Source organism: Pseudopipra pipra, unplaced genomic scaffold (assembly GCF_036250125.1).
Source record: "Pseudopipra pipra isolate bDixPip1 unplaced genomic scaffold, bDixPip1.hap1 HAP1_SCAFFOLD_122, whole genome shotgun sequence".
NCBI lineage: Eukaryota > Metazoa > Chordata > Aves > Passeriformes > Pipridae > Pseudopipra > Pseudopipra pipra.
Window position 1 is genome coordinate 36429 of NW_026990601.1, and position 16031 is coordinate 52459.

The 16031-nt window shown below is 58.0% G+C and overlaps 1 long non-coding RNA gene across 1 annotated transcript; it reads right to left on the minus strand.

Annotated features, from left to right (window-relative positions):
• Positions 1-12880: 12880 nt before the first annotated feature.
• LOC135408004 (uncharacterized) lies at positions 12881-15553 on the minus strand. The gene is made up of 4 exons (XR_010427141.1): positions 15322-15553; positions 14799-14870; positions 14000-14343; positions 12881-13516 (listed from the first exon to the last, which is right to left on the minus strand). It is a non-coding gene; the product is annotated as an uncharacterized LOC135408004 (long non-coding RNA).
• Between the last annotated feature and the right edge of the window lie 478 nt (positions 15554-16031).

Consider the following 16031-nt stretch of genomic DNA (forward strand, 5'->3'; position numbering starts at 1 on the left):
CCTGCCTCACCCCAGTGCCCCCATTCTCATCCCAGTCCCTTCCCACTTCTCTCAGTGCAAGCCAGCGCACCCATTCCTTCCCAAGTGTCCTCCTGCAGTGCAACCCAGTCCTTCCCCAGTTTGCCCAGTTCCATCCCAGTCCCTTCCCACTGCCCTCAGGCCCATCCCAATTCCCTCCCTGGTGATTCCAGTCCCATCCCAGTGGTGGCCCAGTGTGTCCTAGTGCCTCCCCAGTGCCTCTCAGTCCTATCCCAGTGCCTCCAGTCCCTCCCCAGAGAATCCCAGTCCCAGCCCAGTTCCGCCAAGTGCCCCGAGGGCCTCTTCAGTGCCCTCAATTGTACTGGGAAGGGACTGGGGAGGGACTGGGAATCACTTAGGAGGGACTGGGATGGGACTAGGCAAACTGGGGAAGGACTGGGTTGCACTGCAAAAGGACACTTGGGAGGGAAAGGAGGTGGTGGGTTGCAGTGGGGGATATAGGGAGAGACTGGGATGGGAGTGGGGACACTGGGGTGGGACTGGGAGGACAGGTGGCACTGGGCTAGGACTGGAGGAACTGGGGAGGGAGCAGGGAGGGAGCAGGGAAGGGAACTGGGATGGTACTGGGATGGGAATGGCATGCATGGGAGAAAGGAGCGGAATGCACTGGGGAGGGACTGGGAGCAACGGGAAAGCCACTGCAGGGACTGGGATTGGACTGGGAAGGGACTGCAAGAGGACTGTGATAGGACTGGGGAGTGGGGCTGGGATGGGACGGGGATGCACAGGGGGAAAGAACCGGGATGACCTGGGGAGGGACTGAGGTCACGGGAGGGCTGGGGATGGGTCAGGGGCACTGGGGAGGGAACTGGGATGGGACTTGGATGTTCTAGGAAGGGAGTGGGATGCATCGGGGAGAAGGACTGGCATGCACTGGGAGGGACTGGGGCAGTGGGGAGGGATGGGGATGGGACTGGGGGCAGTGGAGAGGGACTGGGGGCACTGGGGGAATTTGGGCTGGGAGTGGGGACACTGGGGTGGGACTGAGATTTTCGGAGGGGTGAGGGGGACTGGGAGCAGTGGGATGGGACTGGGGGTCATTGGGGAGGGACTGGGATGGGACTGGGAGCACTGGGAAAGGGACTGCAGGGACTGGGATAGGACTGGGAACGGACTGCGAGGGGACTGTGAGAGGACTGGGGAGGGGACTGGAGAGCGTGCCTGGGATGGGCCTGAGAATCTCTGGGGAGGGACTGGGACCACTGGGATGGGACTGCTGTTACTGGGATGGGATGCAGTTGTACTGGGAAGGGACTGGGGAGGGACTGGGAATCACTTAGGAGGGACTGGGATGGGACTAGGCAAACTGGGGAAGGACTGGGTTGCACTGCAAAAGGACACTTGGGAGGGAAAGGAGGTGGTGGGTTGCAGTGGGGGAAGTGGGGAGAGACTGGGATGAGAGTGGGGGCACTGGGGTGGGACTGGGAGGACAGGTGGCACTGGGCTAGGACTGGGGGAACTGGGGAGGGAGCAGGGAGGGACTGCGAGGGGGCTGGGAAGGGAACTGGGATGGTACTGGAATGGGAATGGGATGCATGGGAGAAAGGAGCGGAATGCACTGGGGAGGGACTGGGAGCAACGGGAAAGCCACTGCAGGGACTGGGATTGGACTGGGAAGGGACTGCAAGAGGACTGTGACAGGACTGGGGAGTGGGCCTGGGATGGGACTGGGATGCACAGGTGTAAAGAACCGGGATGACCTGGGGAGGGACTGAGGTCACGGGAGGGCTGGGGATGGGTCAGGGGCACTGGGGAGGGAACTGGGATGGGACTTGGATGTTCTAGGGAGGGAGTGGGATGCATCGGGGAAAAGGACTGACATGCACTGGGAGGGACTGGGGCAGTGGGGAGGGATGGGGATGGGACTGGGGACACTGGAGAGGGACTGGGGGCACTGGGGGGATTTGGGCTGGGAGTGGGGACACTGGGGTGGGACTGAGATTTTCGGGGGGGTGAGGGGGACTGGGAGCACTGGGATGGGACTGGGGGTCATTGGGGAGGGACTGGGGTGGGACTGGGAGCACTGGGAAAGGGACTGCAGGGACTGGGATAGGACTGGGAACGGACTGCGAGGGGACTGTGAGAGGACTGGGGAGGGGACTGGAGAGCGTGCCTGGGATGGGCCTGAGAATCTCTGGGGAAGGACTGGGACCACTGGGATGGGACTGCTGTGACTGGGATGGGATGCAGTTGTACTGGGAAGGGACTGGGGAGGGACTGGGAATCACTTAGGAGGGACCGGGATGGGACTAGGCAAACTGGGGAAGGACTGGATTGCACTGTGAGAGCACACTTGGGAAGGGAAAGGAGGTGGTGGGTTGCAGTGGGGGAAGTGGGGAGAGACTGGGATGAGAGTGGGGGCACTGGGGTGGGACTGGGAGGACAGGTGGCACTGGGCTAGGACTGGGGGAACTGGGGAGGGAGCAGGGAGGGACTGCGAAGTGACTGGGATGGGAATGGGATGCACAGGGAAAAGGAGCACAATGAACTGGGGAGGGACTGGGATGGGACTGGGGACACTTCAAGGGAGTTGGATGCACTGGGCTGAGACTAGGGGCACTGGAGCGGGACTGGGGGGAGTAGGGAGGGACTGGGATGGGACTGAGGGCACTGGAGATGGACTGGGGAAAACTGGGCTGGCACTGGAGGCGCTGGAGTGCAACTGGGATTCTCAAGGGAGGGACTGGGGGAAGTGGGATGGGACAGGGGACATTGGGGAGGGATTGGGGACAGTGGGACTACAGGCACTGGGATGGGACTGAGCTGCGCTGGGTGGGCACAGGGATGGGACTGAGGTCACTGGGGAGGGAACTGGGATGGGACTGGGAGCACTGGGAAAGGGACTGGGAAGGGACTGCAAGAGGACTGTGACAGGACTGGGGAGTGGGCCTGGGATGGGACTGGGATGCACAGGGGGAAAGAACCGGGATGCCCTGGGGAGGGACTGAGGTTACGGGAGGGCTGGGGATGGGTCAGGGGCACTGGGGAGGGAACTGGGATGGGACTTGGATGTTCTAGGGAGGGAGTGGGATGCATCGGGGAAAAGGACTGACATGCACTGGGAGGGACTGGGGCAGTGGGGAGGGATGGGGGCATTGGGGGGATTTGGGCTGGGAGTGGGGACACTGGGGTGGGACTGAGATTTTCGGGGGGCGGGGGGTGGGACTGGGAGCAGTGGGATGGGACTGGGGGTCATTGGGGAGGGACTGGGATGGGACTGGGGGCACTGGGATAGGAGTGAGATGCACTGGGGAGGGACTGGGCCGGGACTGAGGGCACTGGAGAGGCCCAGGGGGCACTTGGGGTACTGGGCTGGGACGGGGATTCTCTGGAGAGGGACTGGAGGCCCTGGGATAGGACTGAGAGGCACTGGGGACACACTGTGGCACCATTGGGATGGGACTGGGATCACTGGGGAGGGAATTGGAATGGGCCTGAGGGCAGTGGGAAGGGACTGGGATGGAACTGGGCAAACTGGGGAAGGACTGGGTTGCACTGCAGGAGGACACTTGGGAAGGAATGGGTGCGCTGGCTTGCACTGAGAGAAGTTGCAAGGGACTGGGATGAGAGTGGGGGCACTGGGGTGGGACTGGGAGCACTGGTGGCACTGGGCTAGGACTGGGGGAACTGGGGAGGGAGCAGGGAGGGACTGCGAAGTGACTGGGATGGGAATGGGATGCACAGGGAAAAGGAGCACAATGAACTGGGGAGGGACTGGGATGGGACTGGGGACACTTCAAGGGAGTTGGATGCACTGGGCTGAGACTAGGGGCACTGGAGCGGGACTGAAGGGAGTAGGGAGGGACTGGGATGGGACTGAGGGCACTGGAGATGGACTGGGGAGAACTGGGCTGGCACTGGGGGCACTGGACTGCAACTGGGATTCTCAGGGGAGGGACTGGGGGAAGTGGGATGGGACAGGGGTCATTGGGAAGGGATTGGGGACAGTGGAACTACAGGCACTGGGATGGGACTGCGATGCACTGGGTGGGCACTGGGATGGGACTGAGGTCACTGGGGAGGGAACTGGGATGGGACTGGGAGCACTGGGAAAGGGACTGCAGGGACTGGGATAGGACTGGGAAGGGACTGCAAGGGGACTGTGAGAGGACTGGGGAGGGGACTGGAGAGCGTGCCTGGGATGGGCCTGAGAATCTCTGGGGAGGGACTGGGACAACTGGGATGGGGCGCAGATGTACTGGGAAGGGACTGGGGAGGGACTGGGATTTGATTGGAAGCACTGGGGAGGGACTAGGCATCATTTAGGAGGGACTGGGATGGGACTGGGGAGGGACTGGGGTCACTGATGATGGCTCTTTAATGCACTTGGGAGGGACTGGGAGCACTGGGATGCAGTGGGGAAGGACTGGAGGTACTTGGATGGGACTGAGAGAACTAGGATGGCACTGAGGGCACTGGGGAGGTACCAGGGGCACTGGGTTGGGACTGGGCTGGACTGGGGGCACTTGGGAGCAAGTGGGATCACTGGGAAGGGAACTGGGATGGGACTGAGGCCACTGGAGAGGGACTGCAATGGGTTTGAGGCAACTTTGGAAGGACTGGGAGCACTGGGGAGGTTCTGGAGGGAACTGCACAGGGAGCTTGGTTGGACTGAGGGTACTAGGGATGGACTGGGATGGGACTGGGGTGTAGTGGGAGCAATTGGCAAGAACTGGAGGCACTGAGGAAGGAACAGGGAGGGGACTGGCTGCACTGGGATGGGGTTTGGGGTACTTGGGAGAAACTGGGAAGGACTCAGGAGGGACTGAGGACAGTGGGGAGGGACTGGGGACAGTAGGAAGGGACTGGAAAGGTGAAATTGAAACAGACTCACCTGAGTCACAGTCTAAGAAGTCCTGCTACAGCTCCTGAGTCGGAACAACAGCCAAGGGGCCTCAGCCCAGTCCCTGGCCCCTCCTCCCCCTCATTGTTAACACCTGGGCCTTCCCCATAGAACAGCTGACTCTACCCAGTACTCCCAGTTCCCTCCAATGGCTTGCAATAGAATTACTAGACTCCCCAGAGTGCACAAAAATACAATCCCAATCCCACAGTAATTTCTACTCAAAACCAACAGTACCTGACCAAAGCATCCAGTCCATATTCTAGACCCCAGCTCTATCCCAGCCCCTCAGTGATTTTAGCTTGAGACCCACAAGCTTTATTGCACTGCCAGCTCTGCTCTCTCAGAAGCAGCTCCAAATCTTGCAGGATCTTCATATTGGCTCCATCTCTGTGACTTTTCAGCTCCAATCTCACACTCCCATTCCCAGTCCCCCAATTACTCCTCCAGCCCCACAAACCCTAGCCCAATTCAAAACTCACAAACCCAGCACTAGACTAATTTAACCTCTCCTAGCCCAGTCCATGTTCCTGCCCATCAATCACTAGTCCACAGCCGCACAGGCTTTTAAACAACGGTGCCAGTCCCTATCCGAGCTCCAGACACTCTCCCAGCTCCAGAGATGCAATCCTAGCACTATACTGACTTCAGCCCCAGCCTCCCTGTCCGCATTCCCAATTTACAATCCCAATTCCAACCACACAGGGATTTTAGCAACGGTGCCACAGGCCCTATCTCACAGTGATTGCTTTGATTACTGCCCAAGTGTTACTGTCCCCAGCCCAGAACCCATCCCTACCCCAGCCCCTCAGTGATTTCAGTTCAAGACCCACAAGCTTTATTGCACTGCCAGCTCTGCTCTCTCAGCAGTAGCTCTGCATCTTGCCAGCACCGCCACGGGAAGCTGCTCCAGGTTCTCACTGTAGGATCTTCAGCTTGGCTCCAGCTCTGTGACTTTCCAGCTCCACCCTCACACTCCCAAACCCAGTCCCCCAGGTGCTCCTCCAGCCCCAAAATTCCTATCCCAATTCCAAAATCACAAGCCCAGCCCTATACGAATTTCAGCTCTACCCGCCCAGTCCACATTCCCAATTTACAATCCCATTTCCAGCTGCATAGAGATTTCAGCAACGGTGCCACAGGCCCTATCACCTCCCCACACGGATTCCTGCCCAAGTGTTACAGTCCCAAGCCCAAACCCTGTCCCTACCCCAGCCCCTCAGTGATTTCAGCTCGAGACCCACAAGCTTTATTGCACTGCCAGCTCTGCTCTCTCAGCAGTAGCTCTGCATCTTGCCAGCGCCGCCACGGGAAGCTGCTCCAGGTTCTCACTGCAGGATCTTCAGCTTGGCTCCAGCTCTGCGACTTTCCAGCTCCACCCTCACACTCCCAAACCCAGTCCCCCAGGTGCTCCTCCAGCCCCAAAATTCCTATCCCAATACCAAAGACACAAGCACAGCACTAGACTGATTTCAGCTCTCCCACCCAATCCACGTTCCCACCCATCAATCCCTATATCAGAAACACAGCCATTGCAGCGACGGTGCCACAGGCCCTATCTCACAATGATTGCTCTGATTACTGCCCCAAGTGTTACAGTCCCAAGCCCACACCCTGTCCCTACCCCAGCCCCTCAGTGATTTCAGCTCGAGACCCACAAGCTTTATTGCACTGCCAGCTCTGCTCTCTCAGCAGTAGCTCTGCATCTTGCCAGCGCTGCCTCAGGAAGCTGCTCCAGGTTCTCACTGCAGGATCTTCAGCTTGGCTCCAGCTCTGTGACTTTCCAGCTCCACCCTCACACTCCCAGTCCTAGTCCCCCAGGTGCTCCTCCAGCTCCACAAACCCGATCCCAATTCAAAAATCACAAGCCCAGCACTATACTGACTTCAGCTCTACCCACCCAATCCACGTTCCCGCCCATTAATCCCTATTCCACAGCCCCTCAGGGATTTCAGCGAACGTGCCACAGGCCCTATCTGAGCTCCAGACACCCTCCCAGCTCCACAGATGCAATCCAACCACTATGCTGATTTCAGCCCCAGCCCCTCAGTCCACATTCCCAATTATAATCCCAATTCCACAGCCACACAGAGATTTCAGCAACAGTGCCACAGGCCCTATCTCCTCCCAACACGGATTCCTGCCCAAGTGTTACAGTCCCAAGCCCAAACCCTGTCCCTACCCCAGCCCCTCAGTGATTTCAGCTCGAGACCCACAAGCTTTATTGCACTGCCAGCTCTGCTCTCTCAGCAGTAGCTCTGCATCTTGCCAGCGCCGCCTCAGGAAGCTGCTCCAGGTTCTCACTGCAGGATCTTCAGCTTGGCTCCAGCTCTGTGACTTTCCAGCTCCACCCTCACACTCCCAAACCCAGTCCCCCAGGTGCTCCTCCAGCCCCAAAATTCCTATCCCAATTCCAAAATCACAAGCCCAGCCCTATACAAATTTCAGCTCTACCCGCCCAGTCCACATTCCCAATTTACAATCCCATTTCCAGCTGCATAGAGATTTCAGCAACGGTGCCACAGGCCCTATCACCTCCCCACACGGATTCCTGCCCAAGTGTTACAGTCCCAAGCCCACACCCTGTCCCTACCCCAGCCCCTCAGTGATTTCAGCTCGAGACCCACAAGCTTTATTGCACTGCCAGCTCTGCTCTCTCAGCAGTAGCTCTGCATCTTGCCAGCGCCGCCACGGGAAGCTGCTCCAGGTTCTCACTGCAGGATCTTCAGCTTGGCTCCAGCTCTGTGACTTTCCAGTTCCCACCTCACACTCCCAGTCCTAGTCCCCCAGGTGCTCCTCCAACCCCAAAATTCCTATCCCAATACCAAAGACCCAAGCACAGCACTAGACTGATTTCAGCTCTCCCACCCAATCCACGTTCCCACCCAGCAATCCCTATATCACACACACAGCCATTGCAGCGACGGTGCCACAGGCCCTATCTCACAATGATTGCTCTGATTACTGCCCCAAGTGTTACAGTCCCAAGCCCAAACCCTGTCCCTACCCCAGCCCCTCAGTGATTTCAGCTCGAGACCCACAAGCTTTATTGCACTGCCAGCTCTGCTCTCTCAGCAGTAGCTCTGCATCTTGCCAGCGCCGCCTCAGGAAGCTGCTCCAGGTTCTCACTGCAGGATCTTCAGCTTGGCTCCAGCTCTGCGACTTTCCAGCTCCCACCTCACACTCCCAGTCCCAGTCCCCCAGGTGCTCCTCCAGCTCCACAAACCCGATCCCAATTCAAAAATCACAAGCCCAGCACTATACTGACTTCAGCTCTACCCACCCAATCCACGTTCCCGCCCATTAATCCCTATTCCACAGCCCCTCAGGGATTTCAGCGAACGTGCCACAGGCCCTATCTGAGCTCCAGACACCCTCCCAGCTCCACAGATGCAATCCAACCACTATGCTGATTTCAGCCCCAGCCTCTCAGTCCACATTCCCAATTATAATCCCAATTCCACAGCCACACAGAGATTTCAGCAACGGTGCCACAGGCCCTATCTCCTCCCCACACGGATTCCTGCCCCAAGTGTTACTGTCCCAAGCCCAAACCCTGTCCCTACCCCAGCCCCTCAGTGATTTCAGCTCGAGACCCACAAGCTTTATTGCACTGCCAGCTCTGCTCTCTCAGCAGTAGCTCTGCATCTTGCCAGCGCCGCCTCAGGAAGCTGCTCCAGGTTCTCACTGCAGGATCTTCAGCTTGCCTCCAGCTCTGTGACTTTCCAGCTCCACCCTCACACTCCCAGTCCTAGTCCCCCAGGTGCTCCTCCAGCCCCACAAACCCGATCCCAATTCAAAAATCACAAGCCCAGCCCTATACTGACTTCAGCTCTACCCACCCAATCCACGTTCCCACCCATCAATCCCTATATCAGACACACAGCCACTGCAGCAACGGTGCCACATGCCCTATCTCACAGTGATTGCTCTGATTACTGCCCCAAGTATTACAGTCCCAAGCCCAGAACCCTGTCCCTACCCCAGCCCCTCAGTGATTTCAGCTCGAGACCCACAAGCTTTATTGCACTGCCAGCTCTGCTCTCTCAGCAGTAGCTCTGCATCTTGCCAGCGCCGCCACGGGAAGCTGCTCCAGGTTCTCACTGCAGGATCTTCAGCTTGGCTCCAGCTCTGCGACTTTCCAGCTCCAACTTCACATTCCCAATCCCAGTCCCCCAGGTACTCCTCCAACCCCACAAACCCGATCCCAACTCCAAAGGCCAGATCTTTGCCCTAGACTGATTTCAGCTCTTCCCCCCCAGTCCATGTTCCTGCCCATCAATCCCTATTCCACAGACACACAGATGTTTGTGCGACGGTGCCAGTCCCTGTCTCAATCCTACAGTGATTTCTACTGCAGTGCCACAGTCCCTATCCCTGCTCAACAGTCCCTTTCCGAGCACCACTCTCCCTATCCCATACCCAGACCCACAACCTTTATTTCTCTGCCAGCTCTGCTGTCAGCTCCCGGTAAAGCTGCTGCACGTTCCAATCCTAGCATCTTTCTTTTTTTAAAGGTCTGAGTTTTCCACCCCAGCTCTCAAGCCCACATTCCAGGCCAGGCCTGACTATTTTTATCCCAGCTCCATCCCTGCAAGTACTTATGCCAGGTCCATGCTCCCTAATCCAGCCCCACCCTTGTTCTGCCCACAGTCCTACCGTCTTTATGTCTCCACCAGCTCTGCTGCCTGAGCTCCACGTTCTCAGCTTTCTGCTGCCTCTGCCTCAGCTTTCTGCTGCCTCTGCCTAAATCTGCTCCTGGGTATCTCTGCAGGCCCGGGCTGTTGACAAGGTCACAAATCAGTCTTTGTCGTTCACTTAAATATCTCTAGGAGCTGTCCCACCCATCCCAACGGGAACAGCAACAAAACAATAGAATAAACAATCAAGTAGTCAAAGATGAAAATAAAAGTAAAATAAAATTATAATAGAATGAAACATCTTTTATTACTTTTCTTTGTAACAATACTTTCAATACCAGCCCCACTGAGAGGCTGCATCCTAGTCCTTCTGGTTCGGGGGAGCACCCCTGAGCATGGGCTGCTCCCCCACTGAGCACTGACCAAAGCTGGCCGGCACAGCTGCCCGGGACACCGCCTGCCCAACGCCCTGCCTCGGCAGCTGTGGGGGACCGACCCCGGCTCCCCCTGGATCGGCAGCCGAGGGGGTGCTGCCTCATGGCTCCCCACCGCTCCCTGGAGCGGCAGCCGCGAGGGTCCCACCCTGGCTCACCGCCGCTCCTCGGCCCGGCGGCCGCGCCGATCCCGGGCCGGCTCCCGCCGCTCCAGCGCCGCCCCCAGCCCCGCCGCCGAACTGCCCCCAGCGCCCCCCGCCCACGCCATTTATAGCCCGCGGCCCGCACGGCCCCGCCCCCCCCGTGCCAGCCCAGCCAATCCCAGCGTCCGGCAGCGTCCGCCAATCCCCGCCTGCCCGTTCCCGCCCTGCCCGTCCCCAAGAACCCCGCTGTCCCCTCAGGCCCCGCTCCCAGGGGCTGCTCCGCTTCCGCCCGCTGCCCGCCTCCCTCCCCTTCTCCCGGGAGAACTCCGGGACGGGACGGGACCGCGGACCTCCCACCCGCCCTTTCAACAGCGCCTGCGGGCACCGCGGCAGCGCAGGCGCGGCTCCGCCGGATCCCGAAGCAAAGGCGCCGAGACCGGCGCCTGAGGGGAACGCGGGGGACGAGGTGGAGAGGGGGGCGGCTCCGCGCCGCGGCTGAGCGAGCAGAGCTTGCCCGACCGCGGCCCCGTTGAAAGGGCCGCTGCCGCTCCCGCCCCCTCCCCGCCTCCCGGAAGAACTCCCAGACGGGACGTGAGCGCGGAGCTGTGCCACCCGCCCTCCCTGGTCCCAACAGGGCCTGTCGGGGGCTGCGGCAGCGCAGGCGCGGCTCCGAAAGCAAAGGCGCCGGCACCTACAGCGCCTGAGGGGAACGTGGGGAAGGGGGGCGGCGCCGCGCCGCGGCTGAGCGGGCACAGCTTACGGGACCGCGGCCCCATTGAAAGGGCAGGCTACGATTGGACGGAGCGGAGAAAAGCGGGCTGGGAGTGGCGGGCCGGGATCGGACCTGCACGTCGGGAGCGGCAGCCGCGGGAGTCCCGCCCCAGCTCACCGCCGATCTCGTCCCGGCTCCCGCCGCTCCAGCGCCGCTTCCACCTCCGCCGCCGAACTGCCCCCCCCCGCTTCCCCCTCCGCTATTTATAGCCCGCGGCCCGCACGGCCCCGCCCCCCTCGTGCCAGCCCAGCCAATCCCAGCGTCCGGCAGCGTCCGCCAATCCCCGCCTGCCCGTTCCCGCCCTGCCCGTCCCCAAGAACCCCGCTGTCCCCTCAGGCCCCGCTCCCAGGGGCTGCTCCGCTTCCGCCCACTGCCCGCCTCCCTCCCCTTCTCCCGGGAGAACTCCGGGACGGGACGGGACCGCGGACCTCCCACCCGCCCTCCCAACAGCGCCTGCGGGCACCGCGGCAGCGCAGGCGCGGCTCCGCCGGATCCCGGAGCAAAGGCGCCGAGACCGGCGCCTGAGGGGAACGCGGGGGACGAGGTGGAGAGGGGGGCGGCTCCGCGCCGCGGCTGAGCGGGCAGAGCTTGCTCGACCGCGGCCGCGTTGAAAGGGCCGCCGCCGCTCCCGCCCCCTCCCCGCCTCCCGGAAGAACTCCCAGACGGGACGTGAGCGCGGAGCTGTGCCACTCGCCCTCCCTGATCCCAACAGGGCCTGTCGGGGGCTGCGGCAGCGCAGGCGCTGCTCCGGAAGCAAAGGCGCCGGCACCTACAGCGCCTGAGGGGAACGTGGGGAAGGGGGGCGGCGCCGCGCCGCGGCTGAGCGGGCACAGCTTACGGGACCGCGGCCCCATTGAAAGGGCAGGCTACGATTGGACGGAGCGGAGAAAAGCGGGCTGGGAGTGGCGGGCCGGGATCGGACCTGCACGTCGGGAGCGGCAGCCGCGGGAGTCCCGCCCCAGCTCACCGCCGATCTCGTCCCGGCTCCCGCCGCTCCAGCGCCGCTTCCACCTCCGCCGCCGAACTGCCCCCCCCCGCTTCCCCCTCCGCTATTTATAGCCCGCGGCCCGCACGGCCCCGCCCCCCTCGTGCCAGCCCAGCCAATCCCCGCCCGCCCGTTCCCGAGAACCCCGCTGGTCCCGCAGGCCCCGCTCCCGGAGCCCCTCCCGCCCGCTCCCCGCCTCCCTCTCCTTCTCCTGGGAGAGCTCCCGGACGGGACGTGACCGCGGAGCTCCCACCGCCCTTCCGTGGTCCCAGCAGCGCCTGAGGGGAACGGGGGGACGGTGCCGCTCGGAGGGGCCGCGCCGCGGCTGAGCGGGCAGAGCTTGGGGGACCGCTGCCGGATTGAAAAGGCGGGCTGTGATTGGACGGCGCCGAGAAAGGCGGCCCGGGATTGGCGGGCCAGACTCTGCCTCGGGCCCGGATTGGCGGGGCTTGGAGCCGGCGGGGTGGCGGGAGGTGCTCGGGTGGTCAGGAGGAGGGACTAGGGCCGTGTCGGAGGCGCCCTTCCCGCGGGTCCGTGGCCGTCCCGGGTCCCGCTCCCGGGACCCCGTCCCCTGCCCCGCCCCTTGGTCGGGCTGCACCCCCGGGGTCCCGGCCCCAAGGCCCCTGCAGAGCCCCTCGGGGAGCCCCCCACCGGCACACGGGGCGGTTCCGGATCGCGAAGGCGGACTGTGCGGCATGGGGGACCGTGGAGCAGCGGCGACGTGGTGGGCCGGGAGTCGGCGGCGGGGAGCGGGGAGGACGCAGAGCAGCAGTGCGCCTCTGACCGCCTCTCCCCACGCAGCAGTTCTGCTTCTACGGGGACTTAGACTGCCCCGACTGGGTGCTGGCTGAGATCAGCTCCCTGGCCGAAATCTTTTAAGTGCCCGCCCCCACCCCCATCCCCCTGCCTGCCCCAGGCCCGCTGCCCACCCTCCTTCTCCTGCGCAGTCCCCGCTGCTGCTGAAGTTCAGCGCTATTTCAGTACTTGTTCTACTTGTGTTTCTGAAAAAAAGCTAGAATCAGGATAGCCAAAGCAACATAGAAAGTCTATTCCATCTTCAGCTACATTACAGGGCAAAGGAAATAAGTGATCCTACCCATCAGTGGAACAGGGAAAGAATGAAGATTAAGTCTGTGAGCTATAGAAGAGAAAAATCACACTGTAACAACTTAGAAGATTGCTCCAAGACCACAGTCACAGGAAAAGGGAAGAGAGCCAGGGGCAGAAACTGTAAGGCCAAAAAGATGATGGACACATCTGTGCATCAATCAGGTTCAGAGGTCACTGCATGCCCCAAGCCTAACGAGTTCTCTGGTTTATGTGTGTTATACACCTATTAATTACTTGAATAGAAAATTTACAATTGAACTTTCACAAAGGTTACAGAGTGATATCCCTGCACTGACCATTGCAGCTGAGCTTCTGCTACAGATTCTGACACGTCAGGTGACTGAATGTTTGCTTGTTTTCTAGGCTCTCCTTACAGTCCATCCAGGACATGAAATATAGAGGGGATTTCTTGAGAGGCAGCTTTTAGACCTCATTCCCTTACCTTCGTGGTCAATGCCATCAGCGTCACTCTCCCTCTCTTCTTGCTCTTCATCGAGAGTTCCTCATGTTAGTATTAGCTCAGAGGGACCCATTGCAGAAGCATCAGGTCCTTGAAGGGAACAGAAACGGCTGTACACAAACCAGCTTGCTAAAGGTAAGGGAGCGTGTGCACTGACAACTTCTGTCTGCACAGAAACCCAGCAATGAACACCTGCTCTAAGGGGACAGAAAGCTGCTTGTGGATCCCAGACACAGGACAGACTCCATCAGCACCTACTCGCCTCATCTAAGGAACAGTGCAGCCAACAGCAGAGCTTTCTCATATTCTGATCTGACTGTTTCGCCTTTTCTAAAGTATTTCATTATTTCTAGTAGGTCCACTGCTTTAGCTACACAGCGGGGTTTCTTCCAAACCTGTGACTGACACAGGACGAGCTGAGTGTGACCAATCCCACAGGAACTAAAGCCCTGCTCCTCTAACATGGAGCTGCTTTCACATTTCTGCTGTGAGGACAAAGAAGCACTGTACTACTTCACGAGGCAAACTCTTCAGAAAACTTCTGCAGTAAACTTTATCTTCCTGGGGAGGTACCTGCCAGTGTGCTGCCCTGCACACACACGCTGCCCATGTCCTTCCACAAGTGTTCCAGCTGCTCTCTCTTTTGTTTATTTTGAGCTTTCTCCCGTAGACAAAGATTTACATGTGGATTCTGAGAACATTTAAAACATCAGGAGAAGAGAAACCTCACCCAAACCCAGCAGCCTGTCCCCCAGTCAGAGAGCAGAAGTCACTACGCAGGTCTTACATTTCAACTCAGGTTACACAGAACTTCTGACTAAGCATGGAAAGCAACCTCCAGTCAGGTGGGATTCTAGGACGTTTTCAGCAGCGCCGGGAAGCCAAACTCTGTGTAGCTGTGCCTGCAGAGAACTGTCCTTTGGACAGCCAGAACTCAAGGTGAGCAGAGCTACTGATTTTGGCACTGCAATTCAGTCTTTCTTACTAAGTCAAACTAGTACTCTTCACTGGTGCAGGAAGATACAGGGATAGTCTCAACAAATCCCTTTGGAAATTTATTTTTAAGAACTCTCTGTCCATCTGAATGGAAGACACAATCTTATTTCCCAATCATTTTCACACAATTAGCTCAAATACTAGTACTAAACCAGTGAGCAACATCTGTTTTACAAAATCTTTAGTTTTGTAAAGATATGCTCCACCACATCTAGGAAAAAAAAGGCAAATGGTGGACTCCTTCAGGACAGGAGTTTTCCCACAGTGAGTACGACTAGTAAATGAAATGTTAGACCCTCTCAACATAAAGGCAATTGTGTGCACAAAAGTGACCCAAGATACACTGTTCAGGTGTAAAACAGCTAAAAACACTTACCAGTGTTTTTCTCAGGCGCTCGTATTCTGGCCGATACTCTCTGAAAAGGTGAATAAAGGGAGTGCATTCAGTCTGAAAAACACATGATTTGTATTGCATAAGGATCATCCTGGAGGCTTCTTTTTACTCACAAAAAAAAGTTTTCTCTAGGCTTTCATGTTTGAGAGACATTTCAGAAAGACAGTACTTTTTTCCCCAGATTTGGATTCTGAAACCAATGGATGCAAAATCAATGAACATACTTCATTAAAACAGCAACAATTCAAAACTTGGTATGGAACTACAAGAAAAAAATTACTTCACAGACTTGCTGGCACAGATAGCTTTTACTTTTTCACGGAACAGCACAAAAATTCATCTCTGAATAGTTCCTTTTTACTGCTGCTTTTTATGCTGATACTGGACACCCTAAGCTACCTTGGCTATGGCAACTGTGCACTCCTTCAAATCAAAGGAGCAGACTCATGAATCAGGACCTTCAGGAAGTGGTCACTGGGTCGCGGACCAGAAGTTATCCCCTTACCTCTCCTATTCATCTACAGCTTTAGAAAGCTGGGTAAAAATCTCCCCCAGTCCTGTGCCAAACACTGCAGAAACACCAACCACCTGGAAAAGAGAACACACCAGAACTAGAGAGTAACTGAGCCAGATTTTTAATACAGAAAAAAAAACCAAAATAAAAACAAACAAACAAACAATCCCCCACAACGACAACAAAAAAAATCAACACCACCGAAAAACCCAACAACAACAAACTACTAATCTAAACCTAACAACACCCATTTAATCAGCACAGTGGCCTAAGAGTGGGCAGTAACACTTCTGCTTCTGTCCAGCCCGCTTTCAAACTCTTCCTCCACTTGCTGTTCATGTTTGTTACTTCTGCTTTTTGGTTGTCGGTGATTTTGTGTTTGGTGAGTTGTTAGGGCATTTTGGGGGGCGTTTCTTTGGGGAAGGAGGTTTGTTTGGTATTTTGTAACACTGTAGGGCAATTCAAAAGAAAGGTCAAGTCTTTCTGCTGTTTACTTGTTTATTGTTAATAACCCAAGTTCTCATTCTGCATCTAGGGTTATACGTGGTTAGCAAGTATCAGTGTACTAGAATTAAAGTGCAAAAGAGACAACAAGAACTGACCTTTTGGCTCTGAAATAGTCTAATAGTCTAACTTTTTATTTAGCCAAAGCACATTTAAAAGGTCCCCAGAACAGCAAGAGAGGGAGAATTTAATCAGTT